Source organism: Topomyia yanbarensis, chromosome 2 (genome assembly GCF_030247195.1).
Source record: "Topomyia yanbarensis strain Yona2022 chromosome 2, ASM3024719v1, whole genome shotgun sequence".
Lineage (NCBI taxonomy): Eukaryota > Metazoa > Arthropoda > Insecta > Diptera > Culicidae > Topomyia > Topomyia yanbarensis.
This window is the reverse complement of record NC_080671.1, coordinates 189,855,409-189,880,155: the sequence shown is the minus strand read 5'-3', so window position 1 is coordinate 189,880,155 and position 24,747 is coordinate 189,855,409. Positions and strand designations below refer to the sequence as shown.

At 36.5% G+C, this 24,747-nt stretch overlaps 1 protein-coding gene across 1 annotated transcript in view; it reads left to right on the top strand.

Annotated features, from left to right (window-relative positions):
* The first annotated feature begins 7,000 nt into the window (after positions 1–7,000).
* LOC131682489 (serine/threonine-protein kinase meng-po) overlaps positions 7,001–24,747 on the top strand; it is a 108,200-nt gene continuing 90,453 nt past the window's right edge. The window contains exon 1 of the mRNA XM_058963991.1: positions 7,001–7,949. The gene's annotated coding sequence lies outside the window, so the exon portion shown is untranslated. The remainder of the gene's footprint in view (positions 7,950–24,747) is intronic.

The following is a 24,747-nucleotide window of genomic DNA, read 5'->3' as shown; positions in this document are numbered from 1 at the left end:
TTAAAAATTGCGACTTATTTTTTCGGACCAACTTTTAAATGTTCGCTTAACGTTTTACCTTACCCCCCCCCCCCCCCCCCTCCACTCATTTTCCCTTCCATCAAGGTAGGAATCTAATATTTGACCGAATGCATCCCACATATGCACAAGCTAACACTGAAATTTTCATCCAAATCGGACTACATCAATACAACCTCTCGAACAGAGGAGTTCCTACTTTTAACAGTTTCTAAAAACCCCTACCTTAGTACTTGGGCAAATTATTCCGAAAAAATGCATTCTAAAATTTTGATTCTAACAATTGATGCGGGCGAAATTGAGTAAACCTATTTTTTCCAGAAAGTCAAATGTCTATCAATCGCACAAGTAATAAGTTACTACTTCGAAAATAGTACCGTAGAATACTTAATACAGTCGGGTCTCCTACTACGCGGTTAACTGGGGGCGTGAAAAAGGAATCCGCGTTGTAGGAGACCCATAGCTTATGGGATTTCGACTAATTGGGGCTGTGGCCGATTATTTCGTCCGCGTCAACATGTAGCGCCATACTTTCTTTAACAAAGTTGTTGTACTCACTTGGGCCTACAACTTAGAGTAATTGGGTATCAAATTAGTTGAGAACTGTGCCGCCAGGGGTGTTATGAAGAAAGAGTAAATAAATCGAACTTCTCGTCGTAAATTCGACTATCATCAAATGGATTCAATCTCAAATATATCAAGACCCCGATTATTTTGAAAGGTGGTGTCTTCGGGAAATTTGTAAAAGAAGTCCAGAGCTTCTAGATGGCAGAAAGTATAACTCGCAATTGCCCCACCAGGCGGCGCTAGTGAAAATGCAAATATTCAACACATGTTAAAATAATTCTATATCTCAACATCGTGATTAGATAGAGTAGTACTGTCTTCAGCAAAGTTGCTCGAGAGGTCGAGGACTACCCAACGGTAACAGATTAGTTTGGAATACTCTCACTATGCGGCGCTAGTGAGCGTAGAAGCTTTCAGCACATTGTAGATTATGATATATCTCAAAAGTCCAACAGCTTGGAGAAATGGTGCTTTCGGCAAAGTTCTCAAGGAGGTCAACTCGATTATGGATAGATTAAACTGGAATGGACCCGCCAGGCGTCGCTAGTGAGCATTATTTTTCAAAGCATATATCTCGAGATCTTGATCATTTGGAAGGGTGGTGTCTTTGGCAATATTCATAGGCAGGTCGAGCTCTGTCCTACAGCGAACAAATTAGTTCAGAACTCGCTCACAAGATGGAGCGCCATGAATGCGAATGAAATTTTCTTAACATTATAGATATATTTCTAAAGCCTGATAATTTAGGTAAACGCTGTTTTTGGTAAAGTTCTTCAGGGGGATAAGTGCTGTTTGACAATGTATAGAAAAATTTCGATTTTACCCGCTAGGTGACGCTAGTGAGCACGAATTTTTTCTTTCAATTTCTGCATCTCGATATAAAGGCAATTTAGAAGGATGGTGTCTTCAACAAAGTTGCTTGAGAGGTCGAGGACTACCCAACGGTAACAGATTAGTTTAGGATACTCTCACTATGCGGCGCTAGTGAGCGTAGATGCTTTCAGCATGTAGTAGATAATAATATATCTCAAAAGTCTAATAACTTGGAAAGATGATGTTTTCGGTAAAGGTCAAAGGCTACTCGATTATGAAACTTGTCTACTAGGCGTCGCTAATAAGAATGACAAGTTGCTGTTTGACAATGTATAGTAAAATTTTGATTTTACCCCCTAGGTGACACTAGTGAGCACGCATTTTTCTTTTCAATTTCTGTATCACAACATTAAGGCAGCTTAGAAGGGTTGTGTCTTCAACAAAGTTGCTCGAGTGGTCGAGGATTACCCAACGGTAACAGATTAGTTTAGAATACTCTCACTATGCTGCGATAGTGAGCGTACATGCTTTCAGGATGTGGTAGATTGTGATATATTTCAAACATCCAATGATGGCACTTTCAGCAAAGTTTTAGAATGGCTCAAGGACTACTTGATTATGGATTGAAGAAATTGAAATGGACTCGCAAGGTTACGGTAGTGAGCAAGTATATATTTTAAATTCTGTATCTCGAGATCATGATAGTTTGCAACGGTGATGTCTTTGGTAATATTCATCGGCAGGTCGAGTTCTGCTTTATGGTGAACAGATTAGTTTAGAACTCACCCATTAGGCGGCGCAAAGGGGGATAAAACTTTCAGAATATTGTAGATCCATTTTTAAAGTCTGGTAATTCAGGTGACTGTAGGTGACGCTAGTAAGCACGTGTTCTGGGTGAGCACGCATTTTTTCAATTTCAGCATTTCAATATTAAGGCAGTTTTGAAAGGCGGTGTCTTCAACAAAATTGTTTGATAGGTCAAGGACTACCCAATGGTGACCGATTAGTTTGGTATACTCTCACTATGCGGCGTTAGTGGGTGTGGAAGCTTTCAGCATATGGTAGATTATGAGTTATCTCAGAAGTCTAATAAATTAGACAGATGGTGTTGTCGGAAAAGTTTTTGAGAAAGAATAAGGGCTCCTCGATTATGAATAGATTATTTACTGTTCTGATTCTTGTTAATTTCATCTAAATTTCTGAAGTAGTCTCGAAACGGATAAGAGGATAAATTCCTCAACCCATTCTCTGGCACATAATGAGAATATTCAAAACCAATTTGCCATCATCAGACAGCTCTATATCTACCGATGAATTTCACCTAAGAAAGCCTTCTTCTAAACTGTCATGATTTTGAGGAAGTGAAATTTGTAAACTACAATCTACGTTAATCTGATAACACCATTTTCTCCTCCACCTTTCTTCTTTTTTTCACGTTAATCTGATAACACCATTTTCAACGACACGAATGCACCGCTCTTCGGTGTAAAGTGTCATAAATAAACAACAACAACAACAATCATTTTCATGAATTATCAAACTTTTGACTTAATCTACTATGCAGTAGAAGTTGTATTCTCCCTTGCAATGCGTGAGTTCTGAACAAATCTGATCACCGTAAGATAAACCTCAACCTGTCGATGAATTTGCCAAAGATACTACTCATCCAAATTATCCTGATCCCGAGAAATAAAAATTGGAAAAAATTGCTTGCTCACTAGCGCCGCCATTCCAATTCAGTCTGTCTATAATCGAACAGCCCTTGATTTCCTCAAGAACTTTGCCGAAAATACAATCTTTCTAAGTTAGAGATGTATGATAATTTACCAGGTCCCAAAAGTTTCTGCGCTCACTAGCGCAGCATAGTGACAGTATTCTAAACTAATCTGTTACCGTTGGGTAGTCCTCGACCTCTCAAGCAACTTTGTTGAAGATACCACGATTATAAACTGCCTTTATGTTGAGATGCAGAAATTGAAAAGAAAAATGCGTGCTCACTAGTGTCACTTAGCAGGTAAAATCAAAATTTTCCCATACATATCAAACAGCACTTGTCCCCCTGGAGAACTTTACCAAAACCAGCGTTTTCCTAAATTACCAGACTTTAGAAATATATAATGTTGAGGAAGTCTCATTTGCATTGGCGCCATCTAGTTGGCGAGTACTGAACTTATTTGTTCGCCTTAAGACAGAGTTCGACCTGTCTGAATATTGCCAAATACACCACCCTCCCAAATGATCATAATCTCGAGATACTGGATATGAAAAATAATGCGCACTAGCGCCAACTAGCGGGATCATTCAACTTTAACCTATCCATAAACGAGTAGCCTTTGACCTCCTCAAGAACTTTGCCGAAAACATCATCTTTCCAAGGTATTAGACTTTTGAGATATATCATTATTTACTACATGCTGAAAGCATCTACGCTCACTAGCGCCGCATAGTGAGAGTATTCCAAACTAATCTTTTACCGTTGGGTAGTCCTCGACCGCTCGAGCAACTTTGTTGAAGACACCATCCTTCTAAACTGCCTTTATATCGAGATGCAGAAATTGAAAGGAAAAATTCGTGCTCACTAGCGTCACCTAGCGAGTAAAATCGAAATTTTTCTATACATTTGCAAACAGCACTTGTTCCCCTGAAGAACTTCACCAAAACCAGCGTTTACCTAAATTATCAGACTTTAGAAATATATCTATAATGTAGAGAAAGTTTCATTCTCATTAGCGCCATCTAGTGGGCGAGTTCTGAACTAATTTGTTCGCCGTAGGACAGAGCTCGACCTGCCTATGAATATTGCCAAAGAAACCACCATTCCAAATGATCATGATCTCGAGATACATGCTGTGTAAAAAAATTCTCACTAGCGCCGTCCATTTCAGTTTAATCTATCCATAATCGAGTAGCCTTTGATCTCCTCAAGCACTTTGCCGAAAACACCATTGTTCCAAGTTATTAGACTTTTGAGATATATCATAATCTACAATGTGCTGAAAGCTTCTACGCTCACTAGCGCCACATAGTGAGAGTAATCCTAACTAATCTGTTACCGTTGGGTGGTCCTCGCCCTCTCGAGCAGCTTTGCTGAAGACAGTACTACTCCATCTAATCACGATGTTGAGATATAGAATTATTTTAACATGTGTTGAATATTTGCATTAGCACTAGCGCCACCTGGTGGGGCAATTGCGAGTTATTTTTTCTGCCATCTAGAAGCTCTGGACTTCTTTTACAAATCCCCCGAAGACACCACCTTTCAAAATAATCAAGGTTTTGATATATTTGACATTGAATCCATTTGATGATAGTCGATTTTACGAGAAGTTCGATTTATTTACTCTTTTTGTCATAGCACCCCTGGCGGCATAGTTCTCAACTAATTGGATACCCAATTACTCTAAGTTGTAGGCCCAAGTGAGTACAACCACTTTGTTAAAGAAAGTATGGCGCTACATGTTGACGCGGACGAAATAATCGGCCACAGCCCCAATTAGTCGAAATCCCATAAGCTATGGGTATCCTACAACGCGGGTACCGTGCAGTAGGAATCCGCGCAGTAGGAAGCCGCGTTGTAGGAATCCGCGTAGTAGGAGACCCGACTGTATCTGATTCATGAAATAGCGAAGAAATTATCTGAAAATTGCCAGTAATATCCGCTCTTTAAAACACACACATATACGCTAGGGTGGGACAAAAATTAGATTCCAGCTCCGAGCAACTTTTTAGGTACCATTTGGGTCCTAGAACAACTGTGCAAATTCTTAGCTCGATCGGTGAAACTATATTTTCGCGCCCACTGTTTGAAGTTTACATGGGATTTTGAATGGGAAAATTAACTTTTACAAAATAATTCCTCCAGGAGTCGCCCATTACTTCCTAAAAATAAATCGTTATGTGACTTTTAAAGGAAATTTAACAAAGAAACAAAGTCTCGAAAACCACAAAACGATCTGACGCTTGAGAAAAAAGTTATTAAGCAGAAACTGATTGATGCTCTGACGATTGATAAAATATTCATTTTTTCTAGCACCACTGCTGTTGGTTGTCCAATTATACGCAATTTTGTTTTGATCCTCTCCTAAAGTGTCTAAATCGTTTATCTACACTATTTGGCCACTTCGCAAGGTTTTGAGGGCTTCTTTTGTACATAATAAGAGAAAGTTAAAAAATTTTGTATATAATTAGACCGTCAGAAGCAGTGATGCTATGAAAAGTGAAATTTTCATCAATCTTCAAGACATCAATCGGTTTTTGCTTAATAACTTTTTCCACAAGTATCAAATCGTTTTGCAGTCTTCTAGACTTTGTTTCCTGGACAAATTTCCTATAAAAATCAGACATCTATTTATTTTTAGGAGGTAAAGGGCGACTATTGGAAGAATTAATTTGCAAAAGACAATTTTCCCATACGAAATCCCATGTAAACTTTAAACCGCGGGCGCAAAAATATAGTTTCACCGATCGAGCTGAAAATTTGCAGAGTTGTTCTGGGAGCTAAATGGGACTCAAAAAGTTACTCGGAGCCAAATTTTATTTTTTTCATATAACCATGTCCCACTCTAATATACGCACACAAGGACCCCCCTCCTCCACAATCTCTTAATGTTATGACGCATAACATCTAACCCATGGACTTCGTTACATCTAATCATGGACTCGGTATACTCCTCTACCTAGTCTGCGACATTTGTTCAAGGCCCCTAATGCTGCATCACGGTACATAACTGTTGATAAACCACCATGCTGCACCCATCAAAATTACAAAAATGTATCGATTCGTTGTTGATGTGGATCCGGCGGTGTTGAGTGTAGTTGAAGTAAGCAAACTTCTTACCTATCAACGTCAAAGAAACATTTTCGAACTTAAGTAAGACGACTGCATCTACCTTTACATCTGTACAAAAAAAATGATTTTATTTGAAATAAATGTGTCTTATATTGCTTAGCCTTCGAAAGAAAGACTGATTAATCTGCTGTTAGCTTACATTTACGCATTCGTATAGTGTCGAAGCTTCCGTTAAACGTAATAAGAAAACCGGATAATCGCTTTAGCGCGACCTGGAAACAATGGAAGCTAAACAATGAGAAACAAAATCGCATAGTAAAGCATGAAAGTGAAACCATAAAATCACTGACGGTATGTTACTTCTTAAAACGAAATGATATGAGGCAACAGATTGCAGTCGATTTAACTACCTACATTGGAGAAAACTTACATACGTGATGCAACGAATGCTGTAGAGTACATAGCTTGTCCTTCCTGAGTGCATGGAGCAAAAATTCTCTATTTTTGACCCGCGGGCAAATAGTTTCTGTGCCAACACTTTTCGCTACCAGCAAAATGACAAAAAAGGGGTTCGGAGAGTTGAACAGACACATGTTGGTTGCTTTCCTCAAAAAATGGAACTGAGAGCGCTTGGCGGAAAATCGGAAAAGAGCGCAGAGAGTACAAATTTTCCGACGAGCGCGTGTTTACCAATACCAATACATGTAGCACGTTGAATCTCGACTATATTCTGGAGGATTGTCATCTGTTTCTTCCTCATACATGCAGGACCTACCTACATAGGAAAAGGCAACAGCAGCCGTGATTGGCACGTTTTGGCGTCAGTTTAAGTTGAACTATCGTCGAGATTGAAAGCTTTTGACTCCTCGCTGAGTTTCAGTTTTACGTTTGAGTTTCCTCAGTTTGTTATTGTGAGTGGCACATTAGATTTCCTACCGACGCTTGGTAGAGCAAAATAAGTCGTATTGTTCGCTTTAGCCAGTTCTAGGGAAGCTTTACGTCACACCTTGTAGCGGCTTGTCAGCGGTTGTTTATTTGGAGCAGTCATCGATGCTAATCGGGATAGTTGAAATAAAACAACAGCAGATATTAGCAGCACTCTCGAGTTTACGAAGAACCAAATAATATTAAGATCTGATTACCGTTAGTTTGCAAAAGTGGTGCTTCTTAGGATATGATGATCAATACTCTATTGTAACGCTGCAAACTAGGCTGATAGATGTCGACACGGCACAACACAGTAACCGTTTTACATTTAGCAGAAGTGGCTTGATGAGAAAATCAACTGAATCGAGCGCGCGAAAATGTAACTTTCCGATTGCAATTCAAAAACATCAGAAGGCTATTGTTGTGTGAATAGCATAACAAGCGAAAAATAAGAAAATGAATAATGTCCGGCTTTTTGGTGAATACATGTTCTGAGGAATGATATGAATGTATTTTGCGCGTAATAGAACTTCCATGAGTATTTCAGCAAACGTTAGTGAAAATGTAAATCAATTGTTTGTTTTCCGGTAGTTCGTTGAAAATGAGGAAACAGTAAAAGGAATTTCATTTGCGGTTTTTACTGGAAACAAAAAAAAATGTCCAGCTTACACTAGCCTCGTGGCAGAAATATTTGTGCTCAATTGTGTCGAGTGAACGAAGTTTGTGCAGTTTATATTCGATAGAGATACCAGAGAAGCGAGCCATTATACAACCCAGAGAGGAGGGCTTCCAGAACGCCAATTAGCAATACTTGCGGGATATATTTTTACTTTAGGTAATTTCGATTATTTATTGGATGTTTTGAACATAGGCGTGCGCAGCCTTTTCCATTAGGGGGGGCTAACAGCTTAAAAACTTTCAGTTATGTTAAGCCTTATCAGTTAGATTTCTGCTAGAGATTCGAGTGTAAAACAGTTATTTTATTTTGTGATTGTAATTTATGTTGTTTCATTTATTTCCTAAATCTACAAACTGGTTTCTCGAAAAAGGCAACCAAAGTATTTATCTTACTACCATCCAATTTTAATAAGGCCTAAAAATTAACATTAAACATTTTCAATTTCCTCGAAAAAAATTTCTCGTGGTCTTCAGTACAAAATAATCCTCACTTTTGTAGCAATACGATTTTTGAAGTTTATAAAATTGACAGTTTTTCAATACCAGGTAACTCGAAAATTAATAATTAAAATTGTGTTTTCGTTTAAGCTGACTGGAAACATTTTAAAAATATTTTTGTATCATTTGACTTATGTATCCTGCAAAAAGTAAAGCCAATTTGAAACTGCTACGCATTTACGCATCGCTACATTGGAAGTATGATTTAGCATAAAACGTTATTAGAAGAAATTTATATGTATTTATTGTAGATATATTGTGGGTTTTTGTGTTTGATTCCTCTCGAATGAAAATTTTAACTATTGGCTTGATACCTACCTTAAATTCCTGCACAAGCTGCTGATCAACATCACCTGTTACTTTTTTCTAGTATGTGGTCATTGTAATAGCATCCTTAGTGATGTTTCCATTCTAAATATTTATAGAATTATAGGTTTGGATTGGGTGTATTTCCTGTATACTTCGAGCAGATTAGGGAGCTCATCCCATTCTCAAGGACGTTGACGTCCTTATCTTGGTACCGCTATTGCGCATTCTTACTGTAGTAGCTACTCGCCAAATCTGGCGAAGACTTGGGAGGGCCCCGGTAAGACCTAATTAACCACTTGGCGGTTTTCAGACAATCATTAATGTATAACTCGGTTCATATTGTTGGTTGTGATGAAAATCGGAGTCTTACGGCCATAACAACAAATTTACTGCCAGTGCATGATCACTTTTTCCAGCAAACTTGTCTGCAACAACAATTTTATACTTCTGAGATTTTTGGCAACTTAAATCTTGTGTCCCTGAAATTGTTTAAAGTCAAATTTGACATACGTTTCATCATCCCTTCAGATGAATTTATTGAATTTCTTCAGATCCTGATCATACCTCTTTCAGACCAGCGATATTGGCCGTAATGTTTTGCTTTACGGTTCAGTTCGATTGCATGATAGCCCTATACCAGAAGAAGACTTTCCACATTCATACCCGAAAGTCCTGGATTAGCTTTTAAAGTCTTCATGAAGTTCTGACGCAGTTTCCGGTATCGCTTCGACGATACGATGGCACCTTCAAGGCAGCAGACAAACATTATTTGAAATTTGTTTGCACTGCACATATAGAGGTGTGATTATTGTGATCGTCATACTCGGGGTTTCATTTCTTTTATGCAATTTTTTTCCAATGCGTGCCAATTTATGAAAACATTACTTTTTTTAAATTTTCGCGCGAGATATCAAGAGAAAGACATTGTAAGCAAATGGTAGTCAAGAGCTTCTAGAACCGACCACACAGAGCACTGTACTAGATATGAAGACGAATAACGATTCTACATTCGTAGAGCTTCAAATGTTTAAAACTTGGAATTTGTGTTAATTTTTAGAATTATGTTGTGAAAATTTTGTTAAAAATCAGAGTGGACCTCAACATACTTCATTTTTAACAGGCCGCCTGCTATAAAATTACCTTGCTTCAGTTGTTATAGGACCAATAATTTTTTTCTTGGAAATCCAAAACTAAAGAATGTTTCAATTAAAAGTTTTACAACTGAACAAAGAAACAAAAAATAAAAAGAATATATAAATAAGTACTATGAACTGAATTCGAAAGGTGGAAAAATATATAAAAAAAAACAAAAACCTGACTTTGCGTAATCAGGTCAAAATATTTACGAAACATATTATTTCTCTTTGTATCTCACCAGCATTTGGTAATGGATTATGGCCCACTCTTGACGTAAATTATAGTGCATTAAAAATATGGATGGCCTTTGCTATCGGTCAATGGATTTCTATTATTTGTGATACATTTTTCAACTGCAGGCTTTAGGTTTAAAAACAATTGTTATTTCACCTTTAATTTTTTAAATTTCATTTTTTATATCTAGTTTTCAGGATATGTGAATTCTGACCGAGGTTTTCACCAAAAGAAATTATTTTTTCAATTCATAAAAAAATCTATCTATAGAATTGGGTGAAACTCTAATGGATTTTATAAAAAAAAATTAAGACAAACGAAAACTTCTGAGCAACTCCGAGAATCAGGTAGAAAAAAGAAAATCGTGTTTTGGGGGCGTGCATAGCGTAGTTGGTAAATCGATTGCATTGTACGCAGCTCACTCGGATTGGTTTCCCAACCCTGCACATAGGGTTAAATATTTATTTAAAGAGATTTCTCTAACCCGAAAAAGAGACGATGACCCTAAGGTTAAAACCTCTGCAATCAAACAAAAAATCATTTTTCTGTAAGAAAAAAATTAATATTGATTTTCGGGGTTTGTGAGTGGTCCAAAATACATTTAGAAAACATAGTTAAGAAAGAAATCAATTATTTTCGTAAACCAGAGCTATTTATAGCGAACGAACAATCTGGGTATTTGATGCGAACCATGGTCGAATGCATTAGAGATTTCCAGGGAACCACTTTCTAGTACCTCCAGTGAGAGCAACACTGTCCCCAAAAGTAGACAACGCCTTGCAGGTTGTCAATAAGTTTGCTAAACAAAACATGGAAGAGTAACTTATAGGCGATATTGAGGCGCGTTATGTCTCGATAATTATCGAGTTTGTAGATAAGCCATATGAGACCGTCCAACCATTCCATGGATCACTTCGTGTCGATTTTTACACTGCCTCTAACATGCTAGTCCATAATTCGCCAGCCTTATGCGCCCTTGTCTTGATCGTCTTTTTCATCGGCTCTCAGCTCACTACACTGTTCCAATATATAACCAGTGTAAGCAATAAGCGACACTCCATATTGAATCAGTTTCCTCGTGTGTTATCCGATAGTCATGTGACTGCTGAACTGATCGGTTTATGAACGTCGTTCCTCAGATGTTTCAGAAGCATTTTTTTTCTGCAAATGAAACTTCTAACTTCAATGTTCTTTTTCCTTTTTAACAACATTAAATTAGCTAGTAATTACTAGGGAAAGTTTTGAAAATTTAGAGCCATATTTCTCAAGTGAGAGCAAAGACTGTAAATATACAGATCGAAAAACAAGAAGTAATAGAATCATTAGGCTTCAAATTTTCCGGACTAACGTTTATCTTCTGCTGATGGGAGTCGAACTTAGGCAGAGTTACTACGAATTGCTCAAATGTACCAACATGTCTTACGGCAACAGAAGAGTCGTCCCGTTTTACCATGAGAACTGACAGCTTTCCAGTTTATGTATTCCAAATCGTTTGTAACTAAATTTTTTTATAATTTTTCTACTTAGTAATCTCTAGCTGATTTTACGCCATTGAAAGGAAAAAAGATAGAAGTTTTTATCCAAACAAATAACATCTATTTAATTCCAATAGCTTTTCTAATTATATTACTTTTAAGTGTTAGAAGAAAGTTAAAAGTATCTTTTGTTATCGCTTTCCATGTAATACATCTTGGAACCGCCATATATGCCTTTATCGACTGCATTAATCATTTGCAATAAAAAGTTTATAATTTTTATGCAAAGCAAAAAATGAAATTGATCGCCAGCACCGAATCTTTGCTGCAATTACCGCTTTCTTTCAGCAACCTTATCTTGTTATCGAAAGATTCCTGATTTCAACGAACTTGCGCCAACTGTTGAGGCGTTTTAAGATTATATGGCTTGCTTCAACAAAATGAGATATGCAGGAAGTTCGACATGTTTCTCGTATGACTGCAACATTGTAATCATACCCATTAAAATTTTTGAAAAATTGCAAATCATTAGGAGGGGCTATAGCCCCCCCTAGCCCCCCCGTGCGCACGCCAATGGTTTTGAATGCCGTCGTGGGGAGCTTTTTCGTACATTTTATCCGTACAATAATGAATGGATTCGTTTGAGCATTACTTTGATCATTTATATGTACGTATTATGTATGCAATATATGAGCGTTGTTTGAGATGAAATATCTGTGGTCACGTCCTCCTTCGGTAGGGAAATAAATCCGTCGATTTTTGCACATGTGTGATCGGGCGGATATGTAGGGTCCAGATGCTCTCTGGTGTCGGAGAAGATGGAAAAAATGTGAACTGGGTAGCGGTGTACTCTTCTAGATTTAGAAAGCATTCCATAACAAAATAAAATAGTTTTAACTCTCTGCTGTCAAACGCCACCGATTGGCGAGTTACGAAAAAATCATTGAAGAATATTCAAACCACGATGTTGTCACTACTACGAAAACATCTTCGAAACAAATACATTGTTTGTTCGTTAAACAAATTCGACGTTAAAAGTTGAAAAATTGAGGAAAACGAAAAAAGTGCTTTGCCGTGATTTGGTCATTTCTTTCAATCGGATGCCGATTGTTGCTAAATACTTTATTGCCAATCAGTTGTCGGCACTCCGGCGTAACTTTTAACAGAAAGCAGACATGGTCAATCTGACTAATATTATTTGTGTGTTATATTAGCACGTTCATATTGTGCCGTTTGCTGAAGCAAACACACTCGTATGTTCTGTTCCACAACCAAAATATTTTTTGAATCAGCCTAAAAGTTTTTTTTATCATTTGCTTAGTTTTATGGAAAAAAGTAAATCGATCTAAAAAGTATGCGCGTAGAAAATTTATGAGGCGAATTATTTATATTTTGCGAATGTAATATCGAATGCCACCGAAATGTTCAACACATTTTTTTTGTTCAGTTTTCAAAAAGGTTACTAAAATCGGTCGACGGCACCCCATTTTTTGTAGTAAATGCTGGTATCTCTATAACCAAATCAATATGGGTATTTTTGGAACAGGCTTTACGAACAGATGCCAGAGATTGATTTTTGACACCATTCTGAAAATCATGCTGGCGAAAAATAAATAAACCAGATTGTCACGACCAGGGAGACAAATTTGTCGAAGACTGCGAAGCGATCCGACTTAAAGAGAAAAGATATTGAATTTAACGAAGTGGTGTCTGACTTTGTTTGGCACGGGACCTAGCCTCGCATGCTGAACCATCAGAAGTCAATGTCCACGAACTTATTCGTTTTACCAAAAAATGGTTGGATAAATAGTATGTTTATTGCGAAAAACTTTAGTACATTCCTAATTTCATCAGATAGAGGACGCCACGACTAACTTTCCAACAAAAATAGATTATAGATAGACGAATTATTCCAAAAAGCATTTCATACAACTTCGTGGAAGACACTAACTTTCTGTCTCATTCCATTCAAAATATAGTGTTGGCGTGAATAGTTTTCGTTGTTATGAGAATCTAGTGTATACAATGCCACCTAGCGGCGAAAACATCGCCAGATTGGCCGATTTTGCTCAAAATTGGAGCAGACACTTCTGGTGGGACTAAGAATTGACTCAAGACAATTGATCAGGCTTTCAGGAAAACATCTGATTTTGCCAAACTGTTGAAATGATTCAGTTGTATAGCCCATAAACTTTTACTGATCTGACCTTTATTTTAACGTTAACGGATTATATAAAGACACCCGAAGGGATATTGAGATAACAGAATGACAACACCCCCGAAGAGATATTGTCATTCAAATACGGCTTAACCCATTATTGCCCAACTTATTTTTCACGCGCATCACAAATTGAGTTTTCCGATCGGAAAAAATAATGTGGTCAATCCAGTAAAATTATTTTAATACTCAAAGTAGTTGATATAATAAGGAACAACCAGTGAAAGTTTCAGATTGATCGATTATTTGATTCCTGAGATATCGTGATCGCCGCGAATGAACTTTTCAATAAAATACTACTCCGAGATAATCGAGTTTTACTGTCGGTGCAGCGAGTCAACAGCCTACCATATCAAACACTACGCACCGCCTACGAGTGGTCAATGGGTAGCGGTCTATGAATAGATGTAACTCAAGTTATAGTATTCCGATCTTAATGAAATTTTGAGAAAATTTTCCTCAGCGTATATAGTTTCAGAATATCTAATTATCAAAAATTCGATTTTTTTAATCCTGACAAAAATGTGTAACCCCTTAAGGGAAAATTGAATAAAAAGAAAACATAAACACCGGTTTAACCACTCTAACTTTTCTAAACGCATAAACAATATTAACTCTTTGATAATGTCTGTTCTGCGTTATTGAATGAGTAACAGGAGTTATTCTTATCACCTACTATATATAGTAGGTTGGGCAATAATGGGTTAAACAATAGCTCTTTTTCACTGCGTAGCAGTAGCATATCCTTGAGTTTTAGCTTGCTGTACTCAAAAATCCGGATACGCAATTGCATTATTACAGGGCAGTTGCATGTTAAATGATACGATGTTCCATAATCGGATTCACAAAGATACCATGAATAATACTCAGCGCGCTGGATAGTAGTAAATAAACCACCAGAGGTCCACTGTCATTCAAAATCGTAAAACAAAATTACTTTCTATTTGAGCACATTACACCATACGCCCCCCGTTAACATCGACCAAGTGATATGCTCTTTTGCAACCTGTCTTTTCCCAAAGAAATAAAATTGGAAAATTTGAAAGTTCTATTTTATCTATTTTTTGGCTTGTTGTGGCAAAGTCTTCATCTACAGAAAGTTTCATTAAAATCTGAGAGGATGCTGCCAACTCTGAATACGATTTAGCGCGAAATTCGTCACAAATAAAGTAATTTAATCGAACGGGCACGGCTCAATACTATCTAGTCTCCAACAGCCACGGTATTGCCATAAATATACGCACATCATAACTGTGCGTATGAAAGCACAAAGGAAACATTTCCGTTTCCCCCACAAATTGTCTTGACAGACAGTATTTTCGTCGTAAATCCAGCTCCTGTCTACACAGCTGATGAGGTATCCAAAAATAGCTTCATTATCTCTCCTGATGTCTATGAGATGGTAGGAAATGCAAGATAGCAAGCGAAAGTTCCCATGTTTGTCGAAGCAAACATACACACATATACATTGAAAGGCTACAGAAACTACATTCAGGGAACGTGACTTGGGTTGCTTTTTCACGTTCCAGAATTCCTATCAAGTGACTTGCTTTAATTCAAAACATTAGCTAGTTGATGGCATATAGTGGGAGTAAAACGGCATTTGTGTGGCGGCTAAGATGATATAACAGCAGGGGGTGGCATCCTTATGGCAATGTACAGACGATGACAGTAGGCAACATATGATCGGCCTAGCCGCTTCTATAGGTCCATGTCGCTCATGCTCTTGCATTGGGTTGTTTTGATTTTAACAAAGGCAGACTTGAACAAATGGCCGCCTAGCAGGAAGGTTGTATAACAGCGAATATTCATCAACAAGTTGATGTGCCAAATCATTGCTTTGTCGGTATTTGGACGTAATTATGTATATCTTATCGTAACTTACCCGATCGAATTTGGATGAATTTAGGGTTAGAGAATGAGCACAAACGAGTTTAATATTTGAAAAAAAAATCCGTTCACCCTCAATATATCAATTACCAGAACCCATCTTTTGGCCCGCATTTTCGTCAATTGAATCGTAAACAGTAAATCTAAGCTTCAAAAGAGTAATGTACATTAACCGTGGGTATTCAAAGGGTGAGGGATGGGGAGTATTGAGATTGAAATGATTTCAATAAATAATGTGTTTGTATGTAAACTAGGATGGTATTTTTTGCAATGTCCATTGTCCATGTCCATTGCGGGTCTTAAAATCAATTAATGTAATTTTTTCAAGACATTCGAGTTAAATTGGATAATATCGTTACAGTGGAAAACAGGGAAATTAAATCAGCGACAGTCGTTTTGCTCTTCTTCAAACTAGTTCGTTACGTCGGAGGTGGTGCACATTATATCATTGTCCGAATAATGCACACTACTTCCACCGTGAATTCTTTACATAGAACAGATGAAGATACGATTGTTGCTGGTAGGATTTTCCTGTTATTAACTTAAACGATAATATTATTATTTATTAACGTTACTTGTTTCATTCAGATCTGCTACTTACTTTGTTCTTTTAAGAATCCACCCGGATTATTTTTTCAAAGTTTTGGGTCTCACTTTCGTGTACAAAACGCTCAGGCTAATATCAATGGAGTGACAACGAACAACCCATAGTTTATTTATAATTGATAGCACCAAGAGAACACTGTTTAAAATTTATACCCGTACTAGGTCACAAATAAATCTGACATTGTACACTAAAACATTCTGTTTACATACATTGTACTTGTCCTGTCTACTTTTAAGCGCGCCGTATACATTCTATTTTTAGGATCCTCTCATTTTATGCTTCAGTTTCCTTTTCCTTTGCGAGTGCAGATACTTTGTTGGTTACGTTACAAAGTGACGGGAACCACCGCAAGCCGAGGGAGGCACAAAATAATGATTGATGGGGTGAGTTTTTCTTGCTTCTTCTGAAGCTCTTATCAAACTTTTTAAGGTTTTCGTTTGTGTGTCAGTTTTGTATAGTATCTAGGCGAGTTCATGAAATATTTGATAGATAAATACAAGTCGATAAAAGTGAAGTAATGTGATAATGGGACGTTCTAATGCCAAACTTGCTGTTTCCCCTTCGAAAAATGCATAGGATTCAAATATCAATGAAATAAATCAAAAATGAAACATAGTTAAGTATTCGGTACAATTTGTTCTCAGCTCGTATTGCGATAAGAACAAATTGTACGAAATACATTATTTTTAACATCTAAATTTGCGAATTCGATCTCTCTGATCCATTAGTGCAGTAATGGCGTGCAACGTCTGGTTGACGCCCACGATATAAAGGTCATTTAAATATTTAACCGAGAACTCTGTTCACATTTGATTTCGAAGAAAATATTTGTTATTCAGCCGCAATAAAAGTAAAAGATAAATATTGTGCATTTTTTCAGGTTCAGGTAAGAAGAGATAATCGGCATAGGGCTTCATCCATAAATGACGTAGCATTGAAGGGGGTGGTGCGGGATTTGATATTTTGTCTCAAGCAAAGCTACGTAGCTTTCTTTGAATTAGAAAAATGAACATTGAGCTGTGCACCCTTCTAATAGTAAGTACAGAATAATAGAAAACCATGCATTTATTTAAATTTGTGGCGTGTTGAAGATGTTGGTGGGTGAGCGGGAGTTTATGTTAGAGCGGGGGTTTATGATTTTTGTTTTAAAAAGGTTAAAATAACGCGATCTTTGGTAGTCAACCTAAAAGTAAAGCCATCTGACGAAGAGAAAACATCGATTAGTTGTTATCCCTGGTTTGCAAGCATTATTTTTGTATGTTGTTCAAATTCAAAGTGGAGATTTTCGTCTATTTCCCGCAAAGTTACCGGTGCAAACAAACGCCACCGTATCCTTTTGTTTTACGATTTGTGTTGATAACACACGGCTGGCAACAGACAATTCTCGAGTACTTTTTCAAATGGACGTAAGTAACAATGAGAGATTCTCTTTGAGGTCTTTCTCTTCTGTTCATTACTCGGCCATTTCAACATTTGCTACTCTACTCTTTGCATAATATTGTAGTAAAAACCGTCGGCTTTCGATATGTACTGGAAAATTAGTACAAAGTGTTGTAATGACGTCGTAATAAACGAAAGAGAAAGTAAACAAAGAGAGGCTCTCAATGTTACTTACGTCCATTTGAAAAAGTACTCGAGAATTGCTCTATACTGCTCTGTGTTGGGGAAGCGCTGTGCCACTGAGAAGATGGAAGTTAACTACGGGAAGTGCAACCTTGTTGTTGGAAAAACGGAACGGATTATCTGTGACGGTTTTTGTGGTGGTTGGCGAGTATTTCACAAGAAAGGCCCTGGCCTAATTGAGGATGAAATAGAGGCATGCAAAAACTCGAATGTATTCTGGATGTGCGATAGATGCCACAACCTCTTACAGAATGCAAGATACCGCAGTACAATTTCTTCTCTTGAATACGTTCATGAACTGCGCGAAAAGGAACATAACGAGGAGTTCGCCCAGTTAAAGTCCAGTATCGAACTGTTGAATACGTCAGTTAGCACCTTGTTTGATTTGGCAACTTCGAACCATTCATCCATGAACACAGCAAGCGTGTCTGCCAATGAGACAATACACGCGTTTACATCGACGCGATCGAGTTCACTTGCCCACGTTTCGGAACCCAGAAAAAGCTTCGAACTATTTCTTTCAAACATCGATAACGATGTTAGTGGATAACAAATATCTGACCTTGTAACGACATGCCTGGATGATCAAATGCCTATATGCGTCAAGAAGCTCGTTCCTGTTTGGCAAGACGCAAGAACCCTAGATTTTGTATCATTCAAAGTTCAACTGGATGCATCGATGAAGGAAAAAGCTCTCTCTCCAGGAACTTAGCAACGCGGTATACGGTATCGGTAATTCCGTAGGAATAATTCTGATGCTCCCTGGAATTCTCGATAGTAATGAGAATACAGCGTTTGTGATAATGAATCCGTGATCGTATTTTATTGTTTTTTAATTGGTTTATTTGTATAAGATTTGATTGTTTAAATTTGTTGAAAATGATTATTGTGCTGTGCTTGTTATGTAGTTAGTAGAATTGTGTAAAATAGCTGAATTATTACAATAAGATCATAGAGGTCCGTTGGAAGAATATAATAAATAAATAAATAAATAAATAAATAAATAAATAAATAAATAAATAAATAAATAAATAAATAAATAAATAAATAAATAAATAAATAAATAAATAAATAAATAAATAAATAAATAAATAAATAAATAAATAAATAAATAAATAAATAAATAAATAAATAAATAAATAAATAAATAAGTAAATTCAGTAGGGCATATTAAGCAGCGTAGTATTTTTTGCTATTGTTGGAGGGCAAATAATAAATTATGTTTACGGGAAGGGTGTATAACAAATTGTAACTAGCTAACTAGCTTGTGCCGTAACCAGTTTTTACTGAAGACACGCACGCTCTTGAAAAAAACTGCATGTTCAATGTCATTGTGGTTGTGTCCTGTACACAACCCTTTAATTTTTTTATGATTCTGGAACGCAAAAAATATTGCATCGGTTCTTGATTATTAATCTTCAAGCCTTGTTATGCACAAGATGTTTGTTTGACGATTCAGAGGTAGAATTTGTTAGCACATTGCAATTTCGTCGGTGTCCAAAACTCAATGCACAGTATGATAGAAACAAATTTACATGCGAAACAGCAAGAAAGGTGGAAAATTTATCAGTGCTTGCGTGCACTAGCCATTTTTAACCCAAAATAAAGTTACGAGCATAAAAACTCGTTGCATCAAACTTCGTTTGAGTTAATTGGTGATATGAATATTTTAGCTTCAGGGAATCAGACGGTGACCCTTTATTTTTAAAGCGAAAAACTAAGATTTAAATAACAACTATTGTTTACTAATGACGCTGAATCTCTGTTACAAAGACTCATATTTTATTTATTCCGTTCACTTGCCATTTATCGGTTAGGGTCATTTCAATCAAGCACGAGACCTGTCAATGGCCTCGTTCGACAAGGATTTGAATATATTTTCCTCGGATTGAGTGTTTTGACATGTCTCGTGCTGGATTAAAATTGACCGAAAAATGGCAAATGAATGGTAAACAACACTGACAGATAAATGGGAAACAAACGATTGATATTGCGAGTCACCAGAGATTCAGCGTCCTTAATTTCTACTACTGCTGAATTTCAACAGTTATCAACTGCCTATCTGACAAAATTTCAAATGGGCCGCTTTCTAAGATAAATTTAATCACTCGAGAGGAAATAGCTCTCGAGTTGTCAAGGAAAAAAATCTTCACAAATAGTTCACAGCATAAGATTTAATGTTAGAGCTCTGATAAGTAGAATATGAATTTTAAAATGTTTTATTTCTCTTGTGTATTATAATGTCTTCATTGTGCCATTAAGTGTGATGCTGTTTTTTATTTTCTCCGATGCAGCTGATGTTAAAGATACGTAATCGAACTTTTTTTCACTTTATTGTGCGCAAAATAACCACCAAAAAATTTATTTTATGAAATTGATTTATCACGACCATACCTTTCATTGAACAACCTTGATCCCTATCCTTTTCCTGGGATAACTGTCAAAAATGCTAACCCGCATGGCTAACTTCACTGTCCAGGAAGACTGCCAAACAAGGACATCTTTACATTTTTTAGAATCAATTAAAAATCATTCTGAGATTTTAAAGGTTGAACAAAAATTGTTATATTTAGAAAGATGAGCTCTATCGGTTTATGAAATAAAAGAATAATTCTATTCTTCATTTAATGACCCAATGGCCAGCAGCAATACGTAACACGTCTTCTGCATTCGAATAAAAAATAGAAATAAGGGGAAGAGTTGTTATCAAGCTAGGTCATTATGTAGTGGGGGAGAGGGTTTGGAACTTTGTGACGAAATGTTATGAAGGGAGAGGGAGGGTTTCAAAATTTCTCATAACATGCTAAGTCATTTATGGTGAACCCTTAAAACGATTTCTCCGGCATTGTAATTCTGTAATGTCAGTATCAGCGATAAAATTCCTGCAATGTACACTAAATATGTAAAATTTACGAAAACTTTCGTTTGTCAAGCGGCCATTACTTCACACCACAATTTTTCTAGTCCTTAATAGAGGTGAACAGGTTGAAATAAAATCGATTTTGCCAGATCGATCCTTTTAGTTAGTTAAAAAAATATTATTGCCAAACATCGATCCTAAAATATCGATTGAAAAAATAATATGCTATTGAATACGAAAACTTTCCCAAGATGAACGAAATGAATTCGTGCGACCAACGAAATCGTTCATCATATACATAAACATTTATTGAAATAAACGAATCATTTCATTTCATTTACGAAAAATAATGTCGTTATCAACGATAACATTCGTGCAATGTACACTAAATAAGTAAAATTTACGAAAACTTTCGTTCATCAAACGGCCATTTCTTCGTACCACATTATCGATTTTTTAAATTAAAACAAATCGATGTTGCCAAAAAACCGATTCCAAAAGGTCGACTGAAAACAATAAGAGGATAATAAATACGAACACTTTTCTAAGATAAAATAATTCGTGCGACCAACAAAATCGTTCGTAATATGCACACACGTTTATTAAAAGAAACAAAACATTTCGTTTCATTAACAAAAAATATTGTCGTTATCAACGATAACATTCGTGCAGTGTACATTTAATGTGTAAAATTTACGAAAGATTTCGTTCACCAAGCGGCCATTTTTGTTCATAAAATGAACGAAATCTACTATTTACAATGCACGAAAATACTTCGTTGCAGAAAACGACGAATGAATTCGTGCATTACATGATCGATTTCATTATATTTACGAATTTATATTATCAGTGTATAACATTCATCCTGTGTAAACCACAAAACATTTTTCAAGAAAATTCGCGGTGGTCCGAAACAGACTCCCACGATTTCGCGTGTTTTCGATTATGTTTTGTGTTTTGTTATCCGACCAACAACGTCCAAGTATACAAGAAAGGAATGAAGAAGAAACAAATGAAGAAAACACTAGTTTAAACAAAAAATGAAGTTGCGAGAAAAGTGTTTCCTAGAATTTCGTACAAAGAAGCATTTTCGAGATTTTCAAATCGTCTATGGGCTCGACGCAGGAGCTTAAGGCCAGGTTCCTCCAAAAAACGAATTCCATTTATTGTTCTAGAAATATTTGAAAATTAAGCAATGCATATTTTTTCTGAAACAACAAAGTTACATATCCGGTCTATTTGAAAAGTTATGAATGATGTTTGTTGCAAAATATACCATATTAAATTATTTTTTTTTAAGAAATAGCGCTCTCGAGGTTTTTTCGACAGAAGCTGGCAAAATTCCGAACTATTGGAGATAGTCATATAGTTTGTTCAGCAAAGTTGCTCCAATTTAATTGTTTCATAACTTTGTAGAACATTATGTAGCTCAATTTAACATACCTTAAAATTTTATACTTTGAACACCCAACCACAGTGACCACCCTAATTTAACCAATACAAAAAATCGGCTAAAAATACTTAAAAAGTTTCCCGAAGACACCATATATTTAAAACCACCGGTTTGAGGGCAAACAGTTTTTCCTAAATAAGGCTTTGGGTCCATAGTGCACTGTGTACAAACAATCCAGACCAGTTGTTATTGGATTCAAAGCGATCGAAGTACGGTTGTTTTTCACTTTTGGTCAGCTTTTAACACAAATACTCCTCTGTGCGCTGTATGATCCCCTCAAGTGAAGTTGATTTGCTTTCTGATTCCGCTCTGTCTGGTCACTACCATTGCTCGTACCCCTGAAAGTCATCGACCGATGTTTAAATAAGTCGCAATTCTATGTTTCGCTTTGTCTGCTGATACCACGAGTCGTTGCTGTTATGTTTAATTAAGGGATTATACTTGGTACGAATGGGAGAATATTCGTCAACTTCTGACTGCTTCGATGCCAGTACCATCAATCTAGCTTGGTTGACACTTTGTGTGAGTATATTATTGTGATTAGCGAGTAAACACTGCTGGTAAGCTTGGAAAATAACGAAAGTTGTGATTCGTTTGCGTTTTATTTGCTGTTCTTATATGAACCGAAAAACTTTTTGACAGTCTGGTACAAAGTAATATGGATTTGTTATTTATTTTATTTTTTCTAACTAACTGATACTGTGCAAAGTTTAACATAATATAAATATATACATATAAACATTCGAAGAAACTCAAAAAATAGAGATGCTCCAAGTAGGTAAATATTTCCAAAAGTAGAATATTTGAAAAGCGTTTTCTAAAAATTTCAGACACATCGAACTATTATTCATAGAGATAAATAACCATTTTTATCTGCATGTAAATTGTATTCGAAACTTTAAAAGCGTTTTCCTTGGAACCATACCTCCGAAGTTGGTACCATGAATATGTTAAGAATTGTTAATCGTTATTTTATTTATATGCCTGTTTGTTTGATGATTTAGTTAAATGGTACTATGCTTCCTAACGACAATACTGATTTAACCAAATCTTATCCACTCACTGCAAAAGTTTCGAACCTACTGCCGAAGTTGAAAGAACATCCTATGATGGCTACATGCTTTTCCTCCGTCTTCGCTAATCTCGATTTACAGAATAAATCCCACTTCAATGGTAGATCTTATCAGCGCTTCCGTGTGTCCCTTTTCGCCAGTTGAACCCATACAACCCCTTGACGGAATGGGCTCAGCTTTACTTACATCCATCAGATAATACTGTGAAAGAAGAGAGAGAGATATAGGGTGATGATCCTGTTATTGCTATGTTTCTATTATCACCCTACCCATTTGAGCCGTTGGTTAGAGCAGCGTCTGTTATCTTTGTTCTACGCATTGAGTCAAACAGTAGTGCAACAATAGGGGCACTCGATTCGAGTTTTCGTTGCGCTCAAACACGAGAATTTCACTGTTTTCAGCGCATTTGTGTTATTATCTTGGTTCTTAGCAACGAAGTAAAGCTGTTGATGCCAATTTGTATGCATTCTATTGTTTGTAGGCCGAGTAGTTAATGAATCAGTAAGGCACCCTCCTTAGTATGGTGAAAATAGGACCTTTACCCTACATCAAACGAATCTTACACATTTTCTGCTCATTGCCCACTCGGTTGTGTACACCCAGAACTAACTCGGAAACTATTGTAAACTCTTTGAAAGACCGAATAGAGTTACCCCAAGAGCAATTTTATTTTCTTTTTCACCATACGATGCACGTTGCATGCTGATTAACATTCTAACAATGAAAAACCGTCGGGATTGTACCATGGCTTCTTTTGTAAGCGATTTCATTGCGCAACACATTAATTTTAAATCCAAGTCAAAGGATAACTGTTTATAGCCAGCATTGTGAAATGTTCGGTCTAAGTATACCTCGTGACAGTCTGATAAAATATTTCAAAACTTGGAGAAATCGTAGTACATGAGCAATATTCATATTTTATAGCTTACTACTAATTTTTTGACAAATACATCAATAACGAAATAAATTTTCTTCTGTTATTTTACCTGAAATCGATGAGAGGAAAGTTTAGTGTATATTATTGACATGTGTGTCATCAGCGGAAGTGATTTTGGGTGTACGTTGATGACGGCATTCCCCTTTATCACAAATTTCATAACGACAAAAATCAGGAATAAAAAATGCTAGGGCTCATGCATGAGCACGATCCTCAAAGTGTTTGACACTCGAAAATGACCGTGTGGATGACGAGCATGCGTTATGCGGAGTCATGCACTTTTTCAAGGTTGTCAAAAGATCAGACCCTTCTTGATGTCATATTGGATGGATGCAGGTTGCTTGTTTTTCCGAGATGTTCGCTTCGAAGGTTGAGTGTTTAATGTTGAAGAGCATGATAAGAACAATTTGAAGGGACGTGAATATAGCACAGCAGCTAAGAACATGCCATATGAGGTTCCAGGAGCTTTGAAGAGCATGTCACCACTAAATGCTTCTGTATTTGATTACTAAGTGAATGAATTTGGCTCTAGCTGTGCAATGTTTAGTTATTTATTATTCATTTTTTCATTTATTTATTTATATATTTATTTGTAATGTAGAATACATTCAAGCTTTCAATATAGGAGCTCCGTTTCAAAA